We start from the raw sequence: 17,139 nt of genomic DNA, 5'->3' as shown, positions 1-17,139 counted from the left end.
CTGCCCTTTTCACTCGTTTGGTTGAATCATGTAACAGACTCTGTGGCGCAACGGTAGCGCGTCTGACTCGAGATCAGAAGGTTGCGTGTTCAAATCACGTCAGGGTCATAGTTTACTTTCAAGCTTGGCTGTCCGTCAGAAAAGATGAGGTGGATGTTAGTCCAAAATTGAGCCATTTGATACCCCAAGCAATATGCAATTTTCTAAAATCAATCACAGTTCGCCCTGCCCTTTTCACTCGTTTGGTTGAATCATGCAACAGACTCTGTGGCGCAACGGTAGCGCGTCTGACTCCAGATCAGAAGGTTGCGTGTTCAAATCACGTCAGGGTCATTGTTTACTTTTAAGCTTAAGCTGTCCGTCAGAAAAGATGAGGTTGATGTTAGTCCAAAATTGAGCCATTTGATAACCCAAGCAATATGCAATTTTCTAAAATCAATTATAGTTCGCCCTGCCCTTTTCACTCGTTTGATTGAATCATGTAACAGACTCTGTGGCGCAACGCTAGCGCGTCTGACTCCAGATCAGAAGGTTGCGTGTTCAAATCACGTCAGGGTCATTGTTTGCAGCCAATCTGATGCATACATCATTCTATTTAAAGGTGGATTTGGTCCAAATGTGCTCATTGAATACCTTGAGCTATTTGCAATTTTCTCATTATCGTAGCTCTGCCGTTTTAAATCGTTTGGTTGGATGGTGTATCAGACTCTGTGGCGCAACGGTAGCGCGTCTGACTCCAGATCAGAAGGTTGCGTGTTCAAATCACGTCAGGGTCATAGTTTACTTTCAAACTTAGCTGTCTGTCAGAACAGATGAGGAGGATGTTATTTTAAAATTGAGCCATTTGATACCCCAAGTAATATGCAATTTTCTAAAATCAATTGCTGTTCGCCCTGCCCTTTTCACTCGTTTGGTTGAATCATGTAACAGACTCTGTGGCGCAATGGTAGCGCGTCTGACTCCAGATCAGAAGGTTGCGTGTTCAAATCACGTCAGGGTCATTGTTTGCAGCCAATCTGATGCATACATGATTCTATTTAAAGGTGGATTTGGTCCAAATGTGCTCATTGAATACCTTGAGCTATTTGCAATTTTCTCATTATCGTAGCTCTGCCATTTTAAATTGTTTGGTTGAATCATGTAACAGACTCTGTGGCGCAACGGTAGCGCGTCTGACTCCAGATCAGAAGGTTGCGTGTTCAAATCACGTCAGGGTCATAGTTTACTTTCAAGCTTGGCTGTCTGTCAGAAAAGATGAGGTGGATGTTAGTCCAAAATTGAGCCATTTGATACCCCAAGCAATATGCAATTTTCTAAAATCAATTATAGTTCGCCCTGCCCTTTTCACTCGTTTGATTGAATCATGTAACAGACTCTGTGGCGCAACGGTAGCGCGTCTGACTCCAGATCAGAAGGTTGCGTGTTCAAATCACGTCAGGGTCATAGTTTACTTTCAAGCTTGGCTGTCCGTCAGAAAAGATGAGCAGGATGTTATTTTAAAATTGAGCCATTTGATACCCCAAGCAATATGCAATTTTCTAAAATGAATTGCTGTTCGCCCTGCGCTTTTCACTCGTTTGGTTCAATCATGTAACAGACTCTGTGGCGCAACGGTAGTGCGTCTGACTCCATATCAGAAGGTTGCGTGTTCAAATCACGTCAGGGTCATTGTTTGCAGCCAATCTGATGCATACATCATTCTATTTAAAGGTGGATTTGGTCCAAATGTGCTCATTGAATACCTTGAGCTATTTGCAATTTTCTCATTATCGTAGCTCTGCCGTTTTAAATCGTTTGGTTGGATGGTGTATCAGACTCTGTGGCACAACGGTAGCGCGTCTGACTCCAGATCAGAAGGTTGCGTGTTCAAATCACGTCAGGGTCATAGTTTACTTTCAAACTTAGCTGTCTGTCAGAACAGATGAGGAGGATGTTATTTTAAAATTGAGCCATTTGATACCCCAAGCAATATGCAATTTTCTAAAATGAATTGCTGTTCGCCCTGCCCTTTTCACTCGTTTGGTTGAATCATGTAACAGACTCTGTGGCGCAACGGTAGCGCGTCTGACTCCAGATCAGAAGGTTGCGTGTTCAAATCACGTCAGGGTCATAGTTTACTTTCAAGCTTGGCTGTCCGTCAGAAAAGATGAGGTGGATGTTAGTCCAAAATTGAGCCATTTGATACCCCAAGCAATATGCAATTTTCTAAAATCAATCACAGTTCGCCCTGCCCTTTTCACTCATTTGGTTGAATCATGTAACAGACTCTGTGGCGCAACGGTAGCGCGTCTGACTCGAGATCAGAAGGTTGCGTGTTCAAATCACGTAATGGTCATAGTTTACTTTCAAGCTTGGCTGTCCGTCAGAAAAGATGAGGTGGATGTTAGTCCAAAATTGAGCCATTTGATACCCCAAGCAATATGCAATTTTCTAAAATCAATCACAGTTCCCCCTGCCCTTTTCACTCGTTTGGTTTAATCATGTAACAGACTCTGTGGCGCAACGGTAGCGCGTCTGACTCCAGATCAGAAGGTTGCGTGTTCAAATCACGTCAGGGTCATAGTTTACTTTCAAGCTTGGCTGTCTGTCAGAAAAGATGAGGTGGATGTTAGTCCAAAATTGAGCCATTTGATAACCCAAGCAATATGCAATTTTCTAAAATCAATTATAGTTCGCCCTGCCCTTTTCACTCGTTTGATTGAATCATGTAACAGACTCTGTGGCGCAACGGTAGCGCGTCTGACTCCAGATCAGAAGGTTGCGTGTTCAAATCACGTCAGGGTCATTGTTTGCAGCCAATCTGATGCATACATGATTCTATTTAAAGGTGGATTTGGTCCAAATGTGCTCATTTAATACCTTGAGCTATTTGCAATTTTCTCATTATCGTAGCTCTGCCGTTTTAAATCGTTTGGTTGGATGGTGTATCAGACTCTTTGGCGCAACGGTAGCGCGTCTGACTCCAGATCTGAAGGTTGCGTGTTCAAATCACGTCAGGGTCATTGTTTGCAGCCAATCTGATGCATACATCATTCTATTTAAAGGTGGATTTGGTCCAAATGTGCTCATTTAATACCTTGAGCTATTTGCAATTTTCTCATTATCGTAGCTCTGCCGTTTTAAATCGTTTGGTTGGATGGTGTATCAGACTCTGTGGCGCAACGGTAGCGCGTCTGACTCCAGATCAGAAGGTTGCGTGTTCAAATCACGTCAGGGTCATAGTTTACTTTCAAACTTAGCTGTCTGTCAGAACAGATGAGGAGGATGTTATTTTAAAATTGAGCCATTTGATACCCCAAGTAATATGCAATTTTCTAAAATCAATTGCTGTTCGCCCTGCCCTTTTCACTCGTTTGGTTGAATCATGTAACAGACTCTGTGGCGCAATGGTAGCGCGTCTGACTCCAGATCAGAAGGTTGCGTGTTCAAATCACGTCAGGGTCATAGTTTACTTTCAAGCTTGGCTGTCTGTCAGAAAAGATGAGGTGGATGTTAGTCCAAAATTGAGCCATTTGATAACCCAAGCAATATGCAATTTTCTAAAATCAATTATAGTTCGCCCTGCCCTTTTCACTCGTTTGATTGAATCATGTAACAGACTCTGTGGCGCAACGGTAGCGCGTCTGACTCCAGATCAGAAGGTTGCGTGTTCAAATCACGTCAGGGTCATTGTTTGCAGCCAATCTGATGCATACATGATTCTTTTTAAAGGTGGATTTGGTCCAAATGTGCTCATTTAATACCTTGAGCTATTTGCAATTTTCTCATTATCGTAGCTCTGCCGTTTTAAATCGTTTGGTTGGATGGTGTATCAGACTCTGTGGCGCAACGGTAGCGCGTCTGACTTCAGATCAGAAGGTTGCGTGTTCAAATCACGTCAGGGTCATAGTTTACTTTCAAACTTAGCTGTCTGTCAGAACAGATGAGGAGGATGTTATTTTAAAATTGAGCCATTTGATACCCCAAGCAATATGCAATTTTCTAAAATGAATTGCTGTTCGCCCTGCCCTTTTCACTCGTTTGGTTGAATCATGTAACAGACTCTGTGGCGCAACGGTAGCGCGTCTGACTCGAGATCAGAAGGTTGCGTGTTCAAATCACGTCAGGGTCATAGTTTACTTTCAAGCTTGGCTGTCCGTCAGAAAAGATGAGGTGGATGTTAGTCCAAAATTGAGCCATTTGATACCCCAAGCAATATGCAATTTTCTAAAATCAATCACAGTTCGCCCTGCCCTTTTCACTCGTTTGGTTGAATCATGCAACAGACTCTGTGGCGCAACGGTAGCGCGTCTGACTCCAGATCAGAAGGTTGCGTGTTCAAATCACGTCAGGGTCATTGTTTACTTTTAAGCTTAAGCTGTCCGTCAGAAAAGATGAGGTGGATGTTAGTCCAAAATTGAAACATTTGATAACCCAAGCAATATGCAATTTTCTAAAATCAATTATAGTTCGCCCTGCCCTTTTCACTCGTTTGATTGAATCATGTAACAGACTCTGTGGCGCAACGCTAGCGCGTCTGACTCCAGATCAGAAGGTTGCGTGTTCAAATCACGTCAGGGTCATTGTTTGCAGCCAATCTGATGCATACATCATTCTATTTAAAGGTGGATTTGGTCCAAATGTGCTCATTGAATACCTTGAGCTATTTGCAATTTTCTCATTATCGTAGCTCTGCCGTTTTAAATCGTTTGGTTGGATGGTGTATCAGACTCTGTGGCGCAACGGTAGCGCGTCTGACTCCAGATCAGAAGGTTGCGTGTTCAAATCACGTCAGGGTCATAGTTTACTTTCAAGCTTGGCTGTCCGTCAGAAAAGATGAGGTGGATGTTAGTCCAAAATTGAGCCATTTGATACCCCAAGCAATATGCAATTTTCTAAAATCAATCACAGTTCGCCCTGCCCTTTTCACTCGTTTGGTTGAATCATGTAACAGACTCTGTGGCGCAACGGTAGCGCGTCTGACTCCAGATCAGAAGGTTGCGTGTTCAAATCACGTCAGGGTCATAGTTTACTTTCAAGCTTGGCTGTCTGTCAGAAAAGATGAGGTGGATGTTAGTCCAAAATTGAGCCATTTGATAACCCAAGCAATATGCAATTTTCTAAAATCAATTATAGTTCGCCCTGCCCTTTTCACTCGTTTGATTGAATCATGTAACAGACTCTGTGGCGCAACGGTAGCGCGTCTGACTCCAGATCAGAAGGTTGCGTGTTCAAATCACGTCAGGGTCATTGTTTGCAGCCAATCTGATGCATACATGATTCTATTTAAAGGTGGATTTGGTCCAAATGTGCTCATTTAATACCTTGAGCTATTTGCAATTTTCTCATTATCGTAGCTCTGCCGTTTTAAATCGTTTGGTTGGATGGTGTATCAGACTCTGTGGCGCAACGGTAGCGCGTCTGACTCCAGATCAGAAGGTTGCGTGTTCAAATCACGTCAGGGTCATAGTTTACTTTCAAGCTTGGCTGTCCGTCAGAAAAGATGAGCAGGATGTTATTTTAAAATTGAGCCATTTGATACCCCAAGCAATATGCAATTTTCTAAAATGAATTGCTGTTCGCCCTGCGCTTTTCACTCGTTTGGTTCAATCATGTAACAGACTCTGTGGCGCAACGGTAGTGCGTCTGACTCCATATCAGAAGGTTGCGTGTTCAAATCACGTCAGGGTCATTGTTTGCAGCCAATCTGATGCATACATCATTCTATTTACAGGTGGATTTGGTCCAAATGTGCTCATTGAATACCTTGAGCTATTTGCAATTTTCTCATTATCGTAGCTCTGCCGTTTTAAATCGTTTGGTTGGATGGTGTATCAGACTCTGTGGCACAACGGTAGCGCGTCTGACTCCAGATCAGAAGGTTGCGTGTTCAAATCACGTCAGGGTCATAGTTTACTTTCAAACTTAGCTGTCTGTCAGAACAGATGAGGAGGATGTTATTTTAAAATTGAGCCATTTGATACCCCAAGCAATATGCAATTTTCTAAAATGAATTGCTGTTCGCCCTGCCCTTTTCACTCGTTTGGTTGAATCATGTAACAGACTCTGTGGCGCAACGGTAGCGCGTCTGACTCCAGATCAGAAGGTTGCGTGTTCAAATCACGTCAGGGTCATAGTTTACTTTCAAGCTTGGCTGTCCGTCAGAAAAGATGAGGTGGATGTTAGTCCAAAATTGAGCCATTTGATACCCCAAGCAATATGCAATTTTCTAAAATCAATCACAGTTCGCCCTGCCCTTTTCACTCGTTTGGTTGAATCATGTAACAGACTCTGTGGCGCAACGGTAGCGCGTCTGACTCCAGATCAGAAGGTTGCGGGTTCAAATCACGTCAGGGTCATAGTTTACTTTCAAGCTTGGCTGTCCGTCAGAAAAGATGAGGTGGATGTTAGTCCAAAATTGAGCCATTTGATACCCCAAGCAATATGCAATTTTCTAAAATCAATCACAGTTCGCCCTGCCCTTTTCACTCGTTTGGTTGAATCATGTAACAGACTCTGTGGCGCAACGGTAGCGCGTCTGACTCCAGATCAGAAGGTTGTGTGTTCAAATCACGTCAGGGTCATAGTTTACTTTCAAGCTTGGCTGTCCGTCAGAAAAGATGAGGTGGATGTTAGTCCAAAATTGAGCCATTTGATACCCCAAGCAATATGCAATTTTCTAAAATCAATCACAGTTCGCCCTGCCCTTTTCACTCGTTTGGTTGAATCATGTAACAGACTCTGTGGCGCAATGGTAGCGCGTCTGACTCCAGATCAGAAGGTTGCGTGTTCAAATCACGTCAGGGTCATTGTTTGCAGCCAATCTGATGCATACATGATTCTATTTAAAGGTGGATTTGGTCCAAATGTGCTCATTGAATACCTTGAGCTATTTGCAATTTTCTCATTATCGTAGCTCTGCCATTTTAAATTGTTTGGTTGAATCATGTAACAGACTCTGTGGCGCAACGGTAGCGCGTCTGACTCCAGATCAGAAGGTTGCGTGTTCAAATCACGTCAGGGTCATAGTTTACTTTCAAGCTTGGCTGTCTGTCAGAAAAGATGAGGTGGATGTTAGTCCAAAATTGAGCCATTTGATACCCCAAGCAATATGCAATTTTCTAAAATCAATTATAGTTCGCCCTGCCCTTTTCACTCGTTTGATTGAATCATGTAACAGACTCTGTGGCGCAACGGTAGCGCGTCTGACTCCAGATCAGAAGGTTGCGTGTTCAAATCACGTCAGGGTCATAGTTTACTTTCAAGCTTGGCTGTCCGTCAGAAAAGATGAGCAGGATGTTATTTTAAAATTGAGCCATTTGATACCCCAAGCAATATGCAATTTTCTAAAATGAATTGCTGTTCGCCCTGCGCTTTTCACTCGTTTGGTTCAATCATGTAACAGACTCTGTGGCGCAACGGTAGTGCGTCTGACTCCATATCAGAAGGTTGCGTGTTCAAATCACGTCAGGGTCATTGTTTGCAGCCAATCTGATGCATACATCATTCTATTTAAAGGTGGATTTGGTCCAAATGTGCTCATTGAATACCTTGAGCTATTTGCAATTTTCTCATTATCGTAGCTCTGCCGTTTTAAATCGTTTGGTTGGATGGTGTATCAGACTCTGTGGCACAACGGTAGCGCGTCTGACTCCAGATCAGAAGGTTGCGTGTTCAAATCACGTCAGGGTCATAGTTTACTTTCAAACTTAGCTGTCTGTCAGAACAGATGAGGAGGATGTTATTTTAAAATTGAGCCATTTGATACCCCAAGCAATATGCAATTTTCTAAAATGAATTTCTGTTCGCCCTGCCCTTTTCACTCGTTTGGTTGAATCATGTAACAGACTCTGTGGCGCAACGGTAGCGCGTCTGACTCCAGATCAGAAGGTTGCGTGTTCAAATCACGTCAGGGTCATAGTTTACTTTCAAGCTTGGCTGTCCGTCAGAAAAGATGAGGTGGATGTTAGTCCAAAATTGAGCCATTTGATACCCCAAGCAATATGCAATTTTCTAAAATCAATCACAGTTCGCCCTGCCCTTTTCACTCATTTGGTTGAATCATGTAACAGACTCTGTGGCGCAACGGTAGCGCGTCTGACTCGAGATCAGAAGGTTGCGTGTTCAAATCACGTAATGGTCATAGTTTACTTTCAAGCTTGGCTGTCCGTCAGAAAAGATGAGGTGGATGTTAGTCCAAAATTGAGCCATTTGATAACCCAAGCAATATGCAATTTTCTAAAATCAATTATAGTTCGCCCTGCCCTTTTCACTCGTTTGATTGAATCATGTAACAGACTCTGTGGCGCAACGGTAGCGCGTCTGACTCCAGATCAGAAGGTTGCGTGTTCAAATCACGTCAGGGTCATTGTTTGCAGCCAATCTGATGCATACATGATTCTATTTAAAGGTGGATTTGGTCCAAATGTGCTCATTTAATACCTTGAGCTATTTGCAATTTTCTCATTATCGTAGCTCTGCCGTTTTAAATCGTTTGGTTGGATGGTGTATCAGACTCTGTGGCGCAACGGTAGCGCGTCTGACTCCAGATCAGAAGGTTGCGTGTTCAAATCACGTCAGGGTCATAGTTTACTTTCAAGCTTGGCTGTCCGTCAGAAAAGATGAGCAGGATGTTATTTTAAAATTGAGCCATTTGATACCCCAAGCAATATGCAATTTTCTAAAATGAATTGCTGTTCGCCCTGCGCTTTTCACTCGTTTGGTTCAATCATGTAACAGACTCTGTGGCGCAACGGTAGTGCGTCTGACTCCATATCAGAAGGTTGCGTGTTCAAATCACGTCAGGGTCATTGTTTGCAGCCAATCTGATGCATACATCATTCTATTTAAAGGTGGATTTGGTCCAAATGTGCTCATTGAATACCTTGAGCTATTTGCAATTTTCTCATTATCGTAGCTCTGCCGTTTTAAATCGTTTGGTTGGATGGTGTATCAGACTCTGTGGCACAACGGTAGCGCGTCTGACTCCAGATCAGAAGGTTGCGTGTTCAAATCACGTCAGGGTCATAGTTTACTTTCAAACTTAGCTGTCTGTCAGAACAGATGAGGAGGATGTTATTTTAAAATTGAGCCATTTGATACCCCAAGCAATATGCAATTTTCTAAAATGAATTGCTGTTCGCCCTGCCCTTTTCACTCGTTTGGTTGAATCATGTAACAGACTCTGTGGCGCAACGGTAGCGCGTCTGACTCCAGATCAGAAGGTTGCGTGTTCAAATCACGTCAGGGTCATAGTTTACTTTCAAGCTTGGCTGTCCGTCAGAAAAGATGAGGTGGATGTTAGTCCAAAATTGAGCCATTTGATACCCCAAGCAATATGCAATTTTCTAAAATCAATCACAGTTCGCCCTGCCCTTTTCACTCGTTTGGTTGAATCATGTAACAGACTCTGTGGCGCAACGGTAGCGCGTCTGACTCCAGATCAGAAGGTTGCGTGTTCAAATCACGTCAGGGTCATAGTTTACTTTCAAGCTTGGCTGTCCGTCAGAAAAGATGAGGTGGATGTTAGTCCAAAATTGAGCCATTTGATACCCCAAGCAATATGCAATTTTCTAAAATCAATCACAGTTCGCCCTGCCCTTTTCACTCGTTTGGTTGAATCATGTAACAGACTCTGTGGCGCAACGGTAGCGCGTCTGACTCCAGATCAGAAGGTTGCGTGTTCAAATCACGTCAGGGTCATAGTTTACTTTCAAGCTTGGCTGTCCGTCAGAAAAGATGAGGTGGATGTTAGTCCAAAATTGAGCCATTTGATACCCCAAGCAATATGCAATTTTCTAAAATCAATCACAGTTCGCCCTGCCCTTTTCACTCGTTTGGTTGAATCATGTAACAGACTCTGTGGCGCAATGGTAGCGCGTCTGACTCCAGATCAGAAGGTTGCGTGTTCAAATCACGTCAGGGTCATTGTTTGCAGCCAATCTGATGCATACATGATTCTATTTAAAGGTGGATTTGGTCCAAATGTGCTCATTGAATACCTTGAGCTATTTGCAATTTTCTCATTATCGTAGCTCTGCCATTTTAAATTGTTTGGTTGAATCATGTAACAGACTCTGTGGCGCAACGGTAGCGCGTCTGACTCCAGATCAGAAGGTTGCGTGTTCAAATCACGTCAGGGTCATAGTTTACTTTCAAGCTTGGCTGTCTGTCAGAAAAGATGAGGTGGATGTTAGTCCAAAATTGAGCCATTTGATACCCCAAGCAATATGCAATTTTCTAAAATCAATTATAGTTCGCCCTGCCCTTTTCACTCGTTTGATTGAATCATGTAACAGACTCTGTGGCGCAACGGTAGCGCGTCTGACTCCAGATCAGAAGGTTGCGTGTTCAAATCACGTCAGGGTCATAGTTTACTTTCAAGCTTGGCTGTCCGTCAGAAAAGATGAGCAGGATGTTATTTTAAAATTGAGCCATTTGATACCCCAAGCAATATGCAATTTTCTAAAATGAATTGCTGTTCGCCCTGCGCTTTTCACTCGTTTGGTTCAATCATGTAACAGACTCTGTGGCGCAACGGTAGTGCGTCTGACTCCATATCAGAAGGTTGCGTGTTCAAATCACGTCAGGGTCATTGTTTGCAGCCAATCTGATGCATACATCATTCTATTTAAAGGTGGATTTGGTCCAAATGTGCTCATTGAATACCTTGAGCTATTTGCAATTTTCTCATTATCGTAGCTCTGCCGTTTTAAATCGTTTGGTTGGATGGTGTATCAGACTCTGTGGCACAACGGTAGCGCGTCTGACTCCAGATCAGAAGGTTGCGTGTTCAAATCACGTCAGGGTCATAGTTTACTTTCAAACTTAGCTGTCTGTCAGAACAGATGAGGAGGATGTTATTTTAAAATTGAGCCATTTGATACCCCAAGCAATATGCAATTTTCTAAAATGAATTTCTGTTCGCCCTGCCCTTTTCACTCGTTTGGTTGAATCATGTAACAGACTCTGTGGCGCAACGGTAGCCCGTCTGACTCCAGATCAGAAGGTTGCGTGTTCAAATCACGTCAGGGTCATAGTTTACTTTCAAGCTTGGCTGTCCGTCAGAAAAGATGAGGTGGATGTTAGTCCAAAATTGAGCCATTTGATACCCCAAGCAATATGCAATTTTCTAAAATCAATCACAGTTCGCCCTGCCCTTTTCACTCATTTGGTTGAATCATGTAACAGACTCTGTGGCGCAACGGTAGCGCGTCTGACTCGAGATCAGAAGGTTGCGTGTTCAAATCACGTAATGGTCATAGTTTACTTTCAAGCTTGGCTGTCCGTCAGAAAAGATGAGGTGGATGTTAGTCCAAAATTGAGCCATTTGATACCCCAAGCAATATGCAATTTTCTAAAATCAATCACAGTTCCCCCTGCCCTTTTCACTCGTTTGGTTTAATCATGTAACAGACTCTGTGGCGCAACGGTAGCGCGTCTGACTCCAGATCAGAAGGTTGCGTGTTCAAATCACGTCAGGGTCATAGTTTACTTTCAAGCTTGGCTGTCTGTCAGAAAAGATGAGGTGGATGTTAGTCCAAAATTGAGCCATTTGATAACCCAAGCAATATGCAATTTTCTAAAATCAATTATAGTTCGCCCTGCCCTTTTCACTCGTTTGATTGAATCATGTAACAGACTCTGTGGCGCAACGGTAGCGCGTCTGACTCCAGATCAGAAGGTTGCGTGTTCAAATCACGTCAGGGTCATTGTTTGCAGCCAATCTGATGCATACATGATTCTATTTAAAGGTGGATTTGGTCCAAATGTGCTCATTTAATACCTTGAGCTATTTGCAATTTTCTCATTATCGTAGCTCTGCCGTTTTAAATCGTTTGGTTGGATGGTGTATCAGACTCTTTGGCGCAACGGTAGCGCGTCTGACTCCAGATCTGAAGGTTGCGTGTTCAAATCACGTCAGGGTCATTGTTTGCAGCCAATCTGATGCATACATCATTCTATTTAAAGGTGGATTTGGTCCAAATGTGCTCATTTAATACCTTGAGCTATTTGCAATTTTCTCATTATCGTAGCTCTGCCGTTTTAAATCGTTTGGTTGGATGGTGTATCAGACTCTGTGGCTCAACGGTAGCGCGTCTGACTCCAGATCAGAAGGTTGCGTGTTCAAATCACGTCAGGGTCATAGTTTACTTTCAAACTTAGCTGTCTGTCAGAACAGATGAGGAGGATGTTATTTTAAAATTGAGCCATTTGATACCCCAAGCAATATGCAATTTTCTAAAATGAATTGCTGTTCGCCCTGCCCTTTTCACTCGTTTGGTTGAATCATGTAACAGACTCTGTGGCGCAACGGTAGCGCGTCTGACTCGAGATCAGAAGGTTGCGTGTTCAAATCACGTCAGGGTCATAGTTTACTTTCAAGCTTGGCTGTCCGTCAGAAAAGATGAGGTGGATGTTAGTCCAAAATTGAGCCATTTGATACCCCAAGCAATATGCAATTTTCTAAAATCAATCACAGTTCGCCCTGCCCTTTTCACTCGTTTGGTTGAATCATGCAACAGACTCTGTGGCGCAACGGTAGCGCGTCTGACTCCAGATCAGAAGGTTGCGTGTTCAAATCACGTCAGGGTCATTGTTTACTTTTAAGCTTAAGCTGTCCGTCAGAAAAGATGAGGTGGATGTTAGTCCAAAATTGAAACATTTGATAACCCAAGCAATATGCAATTTTCTAAAATCAATTATAGTTCGCCCTGCCCTTTTCACTCGTTTGATTGAATCATGTAACAGACTCTGTGGCGCAACGCTAGCGCGTCTGACTCCAGATCAGAAGGTTGCGTGTTCAAATCACGTCAGGGTCATTGTTTGCAGCCAATCTGATGCATACATCATTCTATTTAAAGGTGGATTTGGTCCAAATGTGCTCATTGAATACCTTGAGCTATTTGCAATTTTCTCATTATCGTAGCTCTGCCGTTTTAAATCGTTTGGTTGGATGGTGTATCAGACTCTGTGGCGCAACGGTAGCGCGTCTGACTCCAGATCAGAAGGTTGCGTGTTCAAATCACGTCAGGGTCATAGTTTACTTTCAAGCTTGGCTGTCCGTCAGAAAAGATGAGGTGGATGTTAGTCCAAAATTGAGCCATTTGATACCCCAAGCAATATGCAATTTTCTAAAATCAATCACAGTTCGCCCTGCCCTTTTCACTCGTTTGGTTGAATCATGTAACAGACTCTGTGGCGCAACGGTAGCGCGTCTGACTCCAGATCAGAAGGTTGCGTGTTCAAATCACGTCAGGGTCATAGTTTACTTTCAAGCTTGGCTGTCTGTCAGAAAAGATGAGGTGGATGTTAGTCCAAAATTGAGCCATTTGATAACCCAAGCAATATGCAATTTTCTAAAATCAATTATAGTTCGCCCTGCCCTTTTCACTCGTTTGATTGAATCATGTAACAGACTCTGTGGCGCAACGGTAGCGCGTCTGACTCCAGATCAGAAGGTTGCGTGTTCAAATCACGTCAGGGTCATTGTTTGCAGCCAATCTGATGCATACATGATTCTATTTAAAGGTGGATTTGGTCCAAATGTGCTCATTTAATACCTTGAGCTATTTGCAATTTTCTCATTATCGTAGCTCTGCCGTTTTAAATCGTTTGGTTGGATGGTGTATCAGACTCTTTGGCGCAACGGTAGCGCGTCTGACTCCAGATCTGAAGGTTGCGTGTTCAAATCACGTCAGGGTCATTGTTTGCAGCCAATCTGATGCATACATCATTCTATTTAAAGGTGGATTTGGTCCAAATGTGCTCATTTAATACCTTGAGCTATTTGCAATTTTCTCATTATCGTAGCTCTGCCGTTTTAAATCGTTTGGTTGGATGGTGTATCAGACTCTGTGGCGCAACGGTAGCGCGTCTGACTCCAGATCAGAAGGTTGCGTGTTCAAATCACGTCAGGGTCATAGTTTACTTTCAAACTTAGCTGTCTGTCAGAACAGATGAGGAGGATGTTATTTTAAAATTGAGCCATTTGATACCCCAAGTAATATGCAATTTTCTAAAATCAATTGCTGTTCGCCCTGCCCTTTTCACTCGTTTGGTTGAATCATGTAACAGACTCTGTGGCGCAATGGTAGCGCGTCTGACTCCAGATCAGAAGGTTGCGTGTTCAAATCACGTCAGGGTCATAGTTTACTTTCAAGCTTGGCTGTCTGTCAGAAAAGATGAGGTGGATGTTAGTCCAAAATTGAGCCATTTGATAACCCAAGCAATATGCAATTTTCTAAAATCAATTATAGTTCGCCCTGCCCTTTTCACTCGTTTGATTGAATCATGTAACAGACTCTGTGGCGCAACGGTAGCGCGTCTGACTCCAGATCAGAAGGTTGCGTGTTCAAATCACGTCAGGGTCATTGTTTGCAGCCAATCTGATGCATACATGATTCTTTTTAAAGGTGGATTTGGTCCAAATGTGCTCATTTAATACCTTGAGCTATTTGCAATTTTCTCATTATCGTAGCTCTGCCGTTTTAAATCGTTTGGTTGGATGGTGTATCAGACTCTGTGGCGCAACGGTAGCGCGTCTGACTTCAGATCAGAAGGTTGCGTGTTCAAATCACGTCAGGGTCATAGTTTACTTTCAAACTTAGCTGTCTGTCAGAACAGATGAGGAGGATGTTATTTTAAAATTGAGCCATTTGATACCCCAAGCAATATGCAATTTTCTAAAATGAATTGCTGTTCGCCCTGCCCTTTTCACTCGTTTGGTTGAATCATGTAACAGACTCTGTGGCGCAACGGTAGCGCGTCTGACTCGAGATCAGAAGGTTGCGTGTTCAAATCACGTCAGGGTCATAGTTTACTTTCAAGCTTGGCTGTCCGTCAGAAAAGATGAGGTGGATGTTAGTCCAAAATTGAGCCATTTGATACCCCAAGCAATATGCAATTTTCTAAAATCAATCACAGTTCGCCCTGCCCTTTTCACTCGTTTGGTTGAATCATGCAACAGACTCTGTGGCGCAACGGTAGCGCGTCTGACTCCAGATCAGAAGGTTGCGTGTTCAAATCACGTCAGGGTCATTGTTTACTTTTAAGCTTAAGCTGTCCGTCAGAAAAGATGAGGTGGATGTTAGTCCAAAATTGAAACATTTGATAACCCAAGCAATATGCAATTTTCTAAAATCAATTATAGTTCGCCCTGCCCTTTTCACTCGTTTGATTGAATCATGTAACAGACTCTGTGGCGCAACGCTAGCGCGTCTGACTCCAGATCAGAAGGTTGCGTGTTCAAATCACGTCAGGGTCATTGTTTGCAGCCAATCTGATGCATACATCATTCTATTTAAAGGTGGATTTGGTCCAAATGTGCTCATTGAATACCTTGAGCTATTTGCAATTTTCTCATTATCGTAGCTCTGCCGTTTTAAATCGTTTGGTTGGATGGTGTATCAGACTCTGTGGCGCAACGGTAGTGCGTCTGACTCCAGATCAGAAGGTTGCGTGTTCAAATCACGTCAGGGTCATAGTTTACTTTCAAGCTTGGCTGTCCGTCAGAAAAGATGAGGTGGATGTTAGTCCAAAATTGAGCCATTTGATACCCCAAGCAATATGCAATTTTCTAAAATCAATCACAGTTCGCCCTGCCCTTTTCACTCGTTTGGTTGAATCATGTAACAGACTCTGTGGCGCAACGGTAGCGCGTCTGACTCCAGATCAGAAGGTTGCGTGTTCAAATCACGTCAGGGTCATAGTTTACTTTCAAGCTTGGCTGTCTGTCAGAAAAGATGAGGTGGATGTTAGTCCAAAATTGAGCCATTTGATAACCCAAGCAATATATAATTTTCTAAAATCAATTATAGTTCGCCCTGCCCTTTTCACTCGTTTGATTGAATCATGTAACAGACTCTGTGGCGCAACGGTAGCGCGTCTGACTCCAGATCAGAAGGTTGCGTGTTCAAATCACGTCAGGGTCATTGTTTGCAGCCAATCTGATGCATACATGATTCTATTTAAAGGTGGATTTGGTCCAAATGTGCTCATTTAATACCTTGAGCTATTTGCAATTTTCTCATTATCGTAGCTCTGCCGTTTTAAATCGTTTGGTTGGATGGTGTATCAGACTCTGTGGCGCAACGGTAGCGCGTCTGACTCCAGATCAGAAGGTTGCGTGTTCAAATCACGTCAGGGTCATAGTTTACTTTCAAGCTTGGCTGTCCGTCAGAAAAGATGAGCAGGATGTTATTTTAAAATTGAGCCATTTGATACCCCAAGCAATATGCAATTTTCTAAAATGAATTGCTGTTCGCCCTGCGCTTTTCACTCGTTTGGTTCAATCATGTAACAGACTCTGTGGCGCAACGGTAGTGCGTCTGACTCCATATCAGAAGGTTGCGTGTTCAAATCACGTCAGGGTCATTGTTTGCAGCCAATCTGATGCATACATCATTCTATTTAAAGGTGGATTTGGTCCAAATGTGCTCATTGAATACCTTGAGCTATTTGCAATTTTCTCATTATCGTAGCTCTGCCGTTTTAAATCGTTTGGTTGGATGGTGTATCAGACTCTGTGGCACAACGGTAGCGCGTCTGACTCCAGATCAGAAGGTTGCGTGTTCAAATCACGTCAGGGTCATAGTTTACTTTCAAACTTAGCTGTCTGTCAGAACAGATGAGGAGGATGTTATTTTAAAATTGAGCCATTTGATACCCCAAGCAATATGCAATTTTCTAAAATGAATTGCTGTTCGCCCTGCCCTTTTCACTCGTTTGGTTGAATCATGTAACAGACTCTGTGGCGCAACGGTAGCGCGTCTGACTCCAGATCAGAAGGTTGCGTGTTCAAATCACGTCAGGGTCATAGTTTACTTTCAAGCTTGGCTGTCCGTCAGAAAAGATGAGGTGGATGTTAGTCCAAAATTGAGCCATTTGATACCCCAAGCAATATGCAATTTTCTAAAATCAATCACAGTTCGCCCTGCCCTTTTCACTCGTTTGGTTGAATCATGTAACAGACTCTGTGGCGCAACGGTAGCGCGTCTGACTCCAGATCAGAAGGTTGCGTGTTCAAATCACGTCAGGGTCATAGTTTACTTTCAAGCTTGGCTGTCTGTCAGAAAAGATGAGGTGGATGTTAGTCCAAAATTGAGCCATTTGATAACCCAAGCAATATGCAATTTTCTAAAATCAATTATAGTTCGCCCT

At 43.1% G+C, this 17,139-nt stretch overlaps 1 protein-coding gene and 75 non-coding genes across 76 annotated transcripts in view; 75 read left to right on the top strand and 1 right to left on the bottom strand.

The window, feature by feature from the left end:
* The window catches only part of fermt3b (FERM domain containing kindlin 3b), a 104,961-nt gene that overhangs the window by 82,264 nt on the left and 5,558 nt on the right, over positions 1-17,139 (bottom strand). The window lies entirely within an intron of this gene.
* trnas-cga (transfer RNA serine (anticodon CGA)) lies at positions 37-108 on the top strand. The gene has a single exon. It is a non-coding gene; the product is annotated as a tRNA-Ser (tRNA).
* Positions 262-333, top strand: trnaw-cca (transfer RNA tryptophan (anticodon CCA)). Its single transcript has one exon. It is a non-coding gene; the product is annotated as a tRNA-Trp (tRNA).
* trnaw-cca (transfer RNA tryptophan (anticodon CCA)) lies at positions 488-559 on the top strand. The gene has a single exon. It is a non-coding gene; the product is annotated as a tRNA-Trp (tRNA).
* trnaw-cca (transfer RNA tryptophan (anticodon CCA)) lies at positions 705-776 on the top strand. Its single transcript has one exon. It is a non-coding gene; the product is annotated as a tRNA-Trp (tRNA).
* trnaw-cca (transfer RNA tryptophan (anticodon CCA)) lies at positions 930-1,001 on the top strand. The gene has a single exon. It is a non-coding gene; the product is annotated as a tRNA-Trp (tRNA).
* On the top strand, positions 1,147-1,218 carry trnaw-cca (transfer RNA tryptophan (anticodon CCA)). Its single transcript has one exon. It is a non-coding gene; the product is annotated as a tRNA-Trp (tRNA).
* Positions 1,372-1,443, top strand: trnaw-cca (transfer RNA tryptophan (anticodon CCA)). The gene has a single exon. It is a non-coding gene; the product is annotated as a tRNA-Trp (tRNA).
* Positions 1,597-1,668, top strand: trnaw-cca (transfer RNA tryptophan (anticodon CCA)). Its single transcript has one exon. It is a non-coding gene; the product is annotated as a tRNA-Trp (tRNA).
* trnaw-cca (transfer RNA tryptophan (anticodon CCA)) lies at positions 1,814-1,885 on the top strand. The gene has a single exon. It is a non-coding gene; the product is annotated as a tRNA-Trp (tRNA).
* On the top strand, positions 2,039-2,110 carry trnaw-cca (transfer RNA tryptophan (anticodon CCA)). Its single transcript has one exon. It is a non-coding gene; the product is annotated as a tRNA-Trp (tRNA).
* Positions 2,264-2,335, top strand: trnas-cga (transfer RNA serine (anticodon CGA)). The gene has a single exon. It is a non-coding gene; the product is annotated as a tRNA-Ser (tRNA).
* Positions 2,489-2,560, top strand: trnaw-cca (transfer RNA tryptophan (anticodon CCA)). The gene has a single exon. It is a non-coding gene; the product is annotated as a tRNA-Trp (tRNA).
* Positions 2,714-2,785, top strand: trnaw-cca (transfer RNA tryptophan (anticodon CCA)). Its single transcript has one exon. It is a non-coding gene; the product is annotated as a tRNA-Trp (tRNA).
* On the top strand, positions 2,931-3,002 carry trnaw-cca (transfer RNA tryptophan (anticodon CCA)). Its single transcript has one exon. It is a non-coding gene; the product is annotated as a tRNA-Trp (tRNA).
* trnaw-cca (transfer RNA tryptophan (anticodon CCA)) lies at positions 3,148-3,219 on the top strand. The gene has a single exon. It is a non-coding gene; the product is annotated as a tRNA-Trp (tRNA).
* Positions 3,373-3,444, top strand: trnaw-cca (transfer RNA tryptophan (anticodon CCA)). Its single transcript has one exon. It is a non-coding gene; the product is annotated as a tRNA-Trp (tRNA).
* Positions 3,598-3,669, top strand: trnaw-cca (transfer RNA tryptophan (anticodon CCA)). Its single transcript has one exon. It is a non-coding gene; the product is annotated as a tRNA-Trp (tRNA).
* trnas-cga (transfer RNA serine (anticodon CGA)) lies at positions 4,040-4,111 on the top strand. The gene has a single exon. It is a non-coding gene; the product is annotated as a tRNA-Ser (tRNA).
* On the top strand, positions 4,265-4,336 carry trnaw-cca (transfer RNA tryptophan (anticodon CCA)). The gene has a single exon. It is a non-coding gene; the product is annotated as a tRNA-Trp (tRNA).
* trnaw-cca (transfer RNA tryptophan (anticodon CCA)) lies at positions 4,491-4,562 on the top strand. The gene has a single exon. It is a non-coding gene; the product is annotated as a tRNA-Trp (tRNA).
* On the top strand, positions 4,708-4,779 carry trnaw-cca (transfer RNA tryptophan (anticodon CCA)). The gene has a single exon. It is a non-coding gene; the product is annotated as a tRNA-Trp (tRNA).
* Positions 4,933-5,004, top strand: trnaw-cca (transfer RNA tryptophan (anticodon CCA)). The gene has a single exon. It is a non-coding gene; the product is annotated as a tRNA-Trp (tRNA).
* Positions 5,158-5,229, top strand: trnaw-cca (transfer RNA tryptophan (anticodon CCA)). The gene has a single exon. It is a non-coding gene; the product is annotated as a tRNA-Trp (tRNA).
* trnaw-cca (transfer RNA tryptophan (anticodon CCA)) lies at positions 5,375-5,446 on the top strand. The gene has a single exon. It is a non-coding gene; the product is annotated as a tRNA-Trp (tRNA).
* On the top strand, positions 5,600-5,671 carry trnaw-cca (transfer RNA tryptophan (anticodon CCA)). The gene has a single exon. It is a non-coding gene; the product is annotated as a tRNA-Trp (tRNA).
* Positions 5,817-5,888, top strand: trnaw-cca (transfer RNA tryptophan (anticodon CCA)). Its single transcript has one exon. It is a non-coding gene; the product is annotated as a tRNA-Trp (tRNA).
* On the top strand, positions 6,042-6,113 carry trnaw-cca (transfer RNA tryptophan (anticodon CCA)). The gene has a single exon. It is a non-coding gene; the product is annotated as a tRNA-Trp (tRNA).
* trnaw-cca (transfer RNA tryptophan (anticodon CCA)) lies at positions 6,267-6,338 on the top strand. Its single transcript has one exon. It is a non-coding gene; the product is annotated as a tRNA-Trp (tRNA).
* On the top strand, positions 6,492-6,563 carry trnaw-cca (transfer RNA tryptophan (anticodon CCA)). Its single transcript has one exon. It is a non-coding gene; the product is annotated as a tRNA-Trp (tRNA).
* On the top strand, positions 6,717-6,788 carry trnaw-cca (transfer RNA tryptophan (anticodon CCA)). Its single transcript has one exon. It is a non-coding gene; the product is annotated as a tRNA-Trp (tRNA).
* Positions 6,934-7,005, top strand: trnaw-cca (transfer RNA tryptophan (anticodon CCA)). The gene has a single exon. It is a non-coding gene; the product is annotated as a tRNA-Trp (tRNA).
* On the top strand, positions 7,159-7,230 carry trnaw-cca (transfer RNA tryptophan (anticodon CCA)). The gene has a single exon. It is a non-coding gene; the product is annotated as a tRNA-Trp (tRNA).
* trnaw-cca (transfer RNA tryptophan (anticodon CCA)) lies at positions 7,384-7,455 on the top strand. The gene has a single exon. It is a non-coding gene; the product is annotated as a tRNA-Trp (tRNA).
* Positions 7,601-7,672, top strand: trnaw-cca (transfer RNA tryptophan (anticodon CCA)). The gene has a single exon. It is a non-coding gene; the product is annotated as a tRNA-Trp (tRNA).
* trnaw-cca (transfer RNA tryptophan (anticodon CCA)) lies at positions 7,826-7,897 on the top strand. The gene has a single exon. It is a non-coding gene; the product is annotated as a tRNA-Trp (tRNA).
* Positions 8,051-8,122, top strand: trnaw-cca (transfer RNA tryptophan (anticodon CCA)). The gene has a single exon. It is a non-coding gene; the product is annotated as a tRNA-Ser (tRNA).
* Positions 8,276-8,347, top strand: trnaw-cca (transfer RNA tryptophan (anticodon CCA)). Its single transcript has one exon. It is a non-coding gene; the product is annotated as a tRNA-Trp (tRNA).
* On the top strand, positions 8,493-8,564 carry trnaw-cca (transfer RNA tryptophan (anticodon CCA)). The gene has a single exon. It is a non-coding gene; the product is annotated as a tRNA-Trp (tRNA).
* trnaw-cca (transfer RNA tryptophan (anticodon CCA)) lies at positions 8,718-8,789 on the top strand. The gene has a single exon. It is a non-coding gene; the product is annotated as a tRNA-Trp (tRNA).
* Positions 8,935-9,006, top strand: trnaw-cca (transfer RNA tryptophan (anticodon CCA)). The gene has a single exon. It is a non-coding gene; the product is annotated as a tRNA-Trp (tRNA).
* On the top strand, positions 9,160-9,231 carry trnaw-cca (transfer RNA tryptophan (anticodon CCA)). Its single transcript has one exon. It is a non-coding gene; the product is annotated as a tRNA-Trp (tRNA).
* Positions 9,385-9,456, top strand: trnaw-cca (transfer RNA tryptophan (anticodon CCA)). Its single transcript has one exon. It is a non-coding gene; the product is annotated as a tRNA-Trp (tRNA).
* On the top strand, positions 9,610-9,681 carry trnaw-cca (transfer RNA tryptophan (anticodon CCA)). Its single transcript has one exon. It is a non-coding gene; the product is annotated as a tRNA-Trp (tRNA).
* trnaw-cca (transfer RNA tryptophan (anticodon CCA)) lies at positions 9,835-9,906 on the top strand. Its single transcript has one exon. It is a non-coding gene; the product is annotated as a tRNA-Trp (tRNA).
* On the top strand, positions 10,052-10,123 carry trnaw-cca (transfer RNA tryptophan (anticodon CCA)). The gene has a single exon. It is a non-coding gene; the product is annotated as a tRNA-Trp (tRNA).
* Positions 10,277-10,348, top strand: trnaw-cca (transfer RNA tryptophan (anticodon CCA)). The gene has a single exon. It is a non-coding gene; the product is annotated as a tRNA-Trp (tRNA).
* Positions 10,502-10,573, top strand: trnaw-cca (transfer RNA tryptophan (anticodon CCA)). The gene has a single exon. It is a non-coding gene; the product is annotated as a tRNA-Trp (tRNA).
* On the top strand, positions 10,719-10,790 carry trnaw-cca (transfer RNA tryptophan (anticodon CCA)). The gene has a single exon. It is a non-coding gene; the product is annotated as a tRNA-Trp (tRNA).
* trnaw-cca (transfer RNA tryptophan (anticodon CCA)) lies at positions 10,944-11,015 on the top strand. The gene has a single exon. It is a non-coding gene; the product is annotated as a tRNA-Trp (tRNA).
* On the top strand, positions 11,169-11,240 carry trnas-cga (transfer RNA serine (anticodon CGA)). Its single transcript has one exon. It is a non-coding gene; the product is annotated as a tRNA-Ser (tRNA).
* On the top strand, positions 11,394-11,465 carry trnaw-cca (transfer RNA tryptophan (anticodon CCA)). Its single transcript has one exon. It is a non-coding gene; the product is annotated as a tRNA-Trp (tRNA).
* Positions 11,619-11,690, top strand: trnaw-cca (transfer RNA tryptophan (anticodon CCA)). The gene has a single exon. It is a non-coding gene; the product is annotated as a tRNA-Trp (tRNA).
* trnaw-cca (transfer RNA tryptophan (anticodon CCA)) lies at positions 11,836-11,907 on the top strand. Its single transcript has one exon. It is a non-coding gene; the product is annotated as a tRNA-Trp (tRNA).
* On the top strand, positions 12,053-12,124 carry trnaw-cca (transfer RNA tryptophan (anticodon CCA)). Its single transcript has one exon. It is a non-coding gene; the product is annotated as a tRNA-Trp (tRNA).
* On the top strand, positions 12,278-12,349 carry trnaw-cca (transfer RNA tryptophan (anticodon CCA)). The gene has a single exon. It is a non-coding gene; the product is annotated as a tRNA-Ser (tRNA).
* On the top strand, positions 12,503-12,574 carry trnaw-cca (transfer RNA tryptophan (anticodon CCA)). The gene has a single exon. It is a non-coding gene; the product is annotated as a tRNA-Trp (tRNA).
* Positions 12,729-12,800, top strand: trnaw-cca (transfer RNA tryptophan (anticodon CCA)). The gene has a single exon. It is a non-coding gene; the product is annotated as a tRNA-Trp (tRNA).
* Positions 12,946-13,017, top strand: trnaw-cca (transfer RNA tryptophan (anticodon CCA)). Its single transcript has one exon. It is a non-coding gene; the product is annotated as a tRNA-Trp (tRNA).
* Positions 13,171-13,242, top strand: trnaw-cca (transfer RNA tryptophan (anticodon CCA)). Its single transcript has one exon. It is a non-coding gene; the product is annotated as a tRNA-Trp (tRNA).
* On the top strand, positions 13,396-13,467 carry trnaw-cca (transfer RNA tryptophan (anticodon CCA)). The gene has a single exon. It is a non-coding gene; the product is annotated as a tRNA-Trp (tRNA).
* trnaw-cca (transfer RNA tryptophan (anticodon CCA)) lies at positions 13,613-13,684 on the top strand. Its single transcript has one exon. It is a non-coding gene; the product is annotated as a tRNA-Trp (tRNA).
* On the top strand, positions 13,830-13,901 carry trnaw-cca (transfer RNA tryptophan (anticodon CCA)). The gene has a single exon. It is a non-coding gene; the product is annotated as a tRNA-Trp (tRNA).
* Positions 14,055-14,126, top strand: trnaw-cca (transfer RNA tryptophan (anticodon CCA)). Its single transcript has one exon. It is a non-coding gene; the product is annotated as a tRNA-Trp (tRNA).
* trnaw-cca (transfer RNA tryptophan (anticodon CCA)) lies at positions 14,280-14,351 on the top strand. The gene has a single exon. It is a non-coding gene; the product is annotated as a tRNA-Trp (tRNA).
* On the top strand, positions 14,722-14,793 carry trnaw-cca (transfer RNA tryptophan (anticodon CCA)). The gene has a single exon. It is a non-coding gene; the product is annotated as a tRNA-Ser (tRNA).
* On the top strand, positions 14,947-15,018 carry trnaw-cca (transfer RNA tryptophan (anticodon CCA)). Its single transcript has one exon. It is a non-coding gene; the product is annotated as a tRNA-Trp (tRNA).
* trnaw-cca (transfer RNA tryptophan (anticodon CCA)) lies at positions 15,173-15,244 on the top strand. The gene has a single exon. It is a non-coding gene; the product is annotated as a tRNA-Trp (tRNA).
* On the top strand, positions 15,390-15,461 carry trnaw-cca (transfer RNA tryptophan (anticodon CCA)). Its single transcript has one exon. It is a non-coding gene; the product is annotated as a tRNA-Trp (tRNA).
* On the top strand, positions 15,615-15,686 carry trnaw-cca (transfer RNA tryptophan (anticodon CCA)). The gene has a single exon. It is a non-coding gene; the product is annotated as a tRNA-Trp (tRNA).
* trnaw-cca (transfer RNA tryptophan (anticodon CCA)) lies at positions 15,840-15,911 on the top strand. The gene has a single exon. It is a non-coding gene; the product is annotated as a tRNA-Trp (tRNA).
* On the top strand, positions 16,057-16,128 carry trnaw-cca (transfer RNA tryptophan (anticodon CCA)). The gene has a single exon. It is a non-coding gene; the product is annotated as a tRNA-Trp (tRNA).
* On the top strand, positions 16,282-16,353 carry trnaw-cca (transfer RNA tryptophan (anticodon CCA)). The gene has a single exon. It is a non-coding gene; the product is annotated as a tRNA-Trp (tRNA).
* On the top strand, positions 16,499-16,570 carry trnaw-cca (transfer RNA tryptophan (anticodon CCA)). Its single transcript has one exon. It is a non-coding gene; the product is annotated as a tRNA-Trp (tRNA).
* trnaw-cca (transfer RNA tryptophan (anticodon CCA)) lies at positions 16,724-16,795 on the top strand. Its single transcript has one exon. It is a non-coding gene; the product is annotated as a tRNA-Trp (tRNA).
* On the top strand, positions 16,949-17,020 carry trnaw-cca (transfer RNA tryptophan (anticodon CCA)). The gene has a single exon. It is a non-coding gene; the product is annotated as a tRNA-Trp (tRNA).

Source organism: Pungitius pungitius, chromosome 2 (genome assembly GCF_949316345.1).
Source record: "Pungitius pungitius chromosome 2, fPunPun2.1, whole genome shotgun sequence".
In the NCBI taxonomy this organism is placed as follows: Eukaryota; Metazoa; Chordata; class Actinopteri; order Perciformes; family Gasterosteidae; genus Pungitius; species Pungitius pungitius.
Note: the sequence above shows the minus strand (reverse complement) of the source record. Positions and strands in the feature narration are given on the sequence as shown.